The following is a 2311-nucleotide window of genomic DNA, read 5'->3' as shown; positions in this document are numbered from 1 at the left end:
GCCACACAGCAAGGGCTCCCCGTGCCCGGAGCCGAGAGCGCTCGGGCCTGGTAGGGGTGGGAAGACCCTCTGCTCTCTGGCCCCAGCTGTGCTTGCTGTGACGCCTCCCCGAGCTGCATGCCTGGGGCCCAGGCGCTCTTCCCTACGCGCACACACACACACAAAGGGTTTCGACAGACAAGTTTCGTAGGAAGGAGACAGTTATCCTCAGTGACCTGACCTCCGGCGGGCCCTGGGAGGCTGCCCAGAGCAAGGGCGATCCTGGCGTCTGCAGGTGGGCCGAGGGGGCTCCTGCTGCAGGGGGGGATAGGCAGGCCCCCAGAGAACAGAGTTTCCGTGGGAGGTCAGACATGTCGAGGCCAGCTGACCCAGACGGCAGGTGGGCCAGGGGGCCGGGCAGCACGGCATCAGGCGTTACTGCCCCGCCCACAGGCCCGAAAACCAGGAGGCTCATCATCACTTACCCCTCACAGCAGCGGGGGTGGGGGGCCTGGGCCTCTGTGCCCCGTCCCCAGGCCCAAACTAAACGGCCCACTACGTGGACCCCGGCAGCTGCGTGTGGGGGCGTCCCCGGGGGCACAGGACACGGGCCGGAGGGGAACGTGCTAGAGCGGATGAAGCCCACGCCACACTCAGGCTGCGGCCCGAGACGTCTCTCCCCCCACACAGAAGCACACCCACGGCGCGGGCCACCAGCCGGTGCTGCTGCTTTATCAGCTCCCGTCGGCTGTTGCTCGTGGCCTGGGACCAACCCGACAGCCCCTACCCAGCAGGCTGACCACACAGGCTGAGCGTCCACAACGTCCCTTCCTTCCCGGAAAGCAAGAAACCTCACTCACACGCCTCACACACCAGCTTCAGACGCCGGCAGAGTGTCCGTCTGGAAAGCAGTTTATTCTCCCCGGCCTCAATGCAACCCCCTTCCCGTTTTAGTACATATTTACTCCAGACTAGAGAACTTTCAATTACCAATGAGTATGATAATTCAATTTCCTAACTACTAGATTCGTAAACTCAAAAAAATTCTTTCCTCCCAAACACCACGTATCCTAAGGCCAGCCAAACGTGAGGCAGTGGGGAGACGTGTCTCCCAATTCTCTCTCTGAAAGAGCAGGCCCCACTTCGATCTCAGGTCACACAAGGGGTCCAGCCTCCGCGGTGTGAACGGAATGCTGCACACCGATCCATCCCTGGCCCCAAGGACGCCTCCTCGGGCAGAAGATACCTATAGAAGGAAAAGCGAAGCCACGGGGAAAACGGGCCACCAGCTCCCCCTGGTGGAGGCCGCAGGGCTCGCGGCACGGTCACTTTCCACAGAGTTCCAGCACCTTCTTCACCATGGCCCCGATCCCGTCGTGGATGTGGTGAAGCTCCGTCTCGCACATGAAGGCCGGGGTCGTGACCACCTTGTTCTTCTGGTCCACGTGAGCTTCGTGCACGGAAGTTATGGGAAAACGTCACCCAGCAAGGACTAGAGGAGTGCAGGCGCGAAGCGTCCACCGGGGCCCCTGCCCCAGCCCCCCTTCTCAAGGCAGCTCGCGGCGGGGCTTCCTCCCGCTGCAGTCTCTGCCCACGGGGCCCCGTTCCGTACCACCTGCACTCGGGACTGGGGGATGCAGTCCTCCCAACCTCAGCCAGCAGAGTGCTGGCTTCACAGGATGCCTCAGGGCAGCCCAGCCCACGGGACCCAGACGCACCCACAGACCTGGGCTGCACGCACACGAGCGCCAGCCTGGGCCCCACAGCAACCCTGGAGCGGGCGAAAGCAGCTCTCTTCTTCCGATCAAGAAACTAAACCAGAGAGCTCGTCCACGGCAAGGGGCCAACCCAACCTGGGACTCCCCTCTACACATGCTGTGCTCCTGTCCTGGTCACCCAGACCCCAGGCAATGACAGGCCTGGCCCTGCCGGCCACTCCGCGCGGGAGGGAGAGGGAACCCTTCGCCCGAAACCGTGCGCGAGAAGAGAAAGGCACCTTCGAGACAGACACCCAGAGGGTCCTGGTGTTGTCTCCCGCACCCTCCGCTCCTCACCTCTGGCCCACATGGAGAGTCTGGGTCCAGCTGTGGACCCGGAACGTGGTCAGCCGGTGGCCCGAGGCTCTGTGCGCACGGCACTTGGGCACCTGCAGGACGATCAGGGGCCAACAAGGCCACTGGGGATGGCTACCCATCCACACCGCCCAAGGCTTCCAGCCAAGCCACCCCCCGCCCCGCACTTCTTCCCTCTGCAGCTTCCCCCCACCCTGGGGTGCGTGCTCCTCCCCTCCCGCCAGAAACTCGTCCCCGTCGAGCCTGCAGCCGTCCACGCG

At 64.0% G+C, this 2311-nt stretch overlaps 1 long non-coding RNA gene across 1 annotated transcript; it reads right to left on the bottom strand.

Annotated features, from left to right (window-relative positions):
- Positions 1-873: 873 nt before the first annotated feature.
- Positions 874-2201, bottom strand: LOC145718715 (uncharacterized). Its single transcript, XR_014141979.1, has 2 exons — positions 2034-2201; positions 874-1471 (listed from the first exon to the last, which is right to left on the bottom strand). It is a non-coding gene; the product is annotated as an uncharacterized LOC145718715 (long non-coding RNA).
- Positions 2202-2311: the final 110 nt, after the last annotated feature.

The sequence above is a fragment of the Leptonychotes weddellii genome, unplaced genomic scaffold, assembly GCF_054177405.1.
Source record: "Leptonychotes weddellii isolate Sample4059 unplaced genomic scaffold, ASM5417740v2 HiC_scaffold_20502, whole genome shotgun sequence".
Lineage (NCBI taxonomy): Eukaryota > Metazoa > Chordata > Mammalia > Carnivora > Phocidae > Leptonychotes > Leptonychotes weddellii.
Note: the sequence above shows the minus strand (reverse complement) of the source record. Positions and strands in the feature narration are given on the sequence as shown.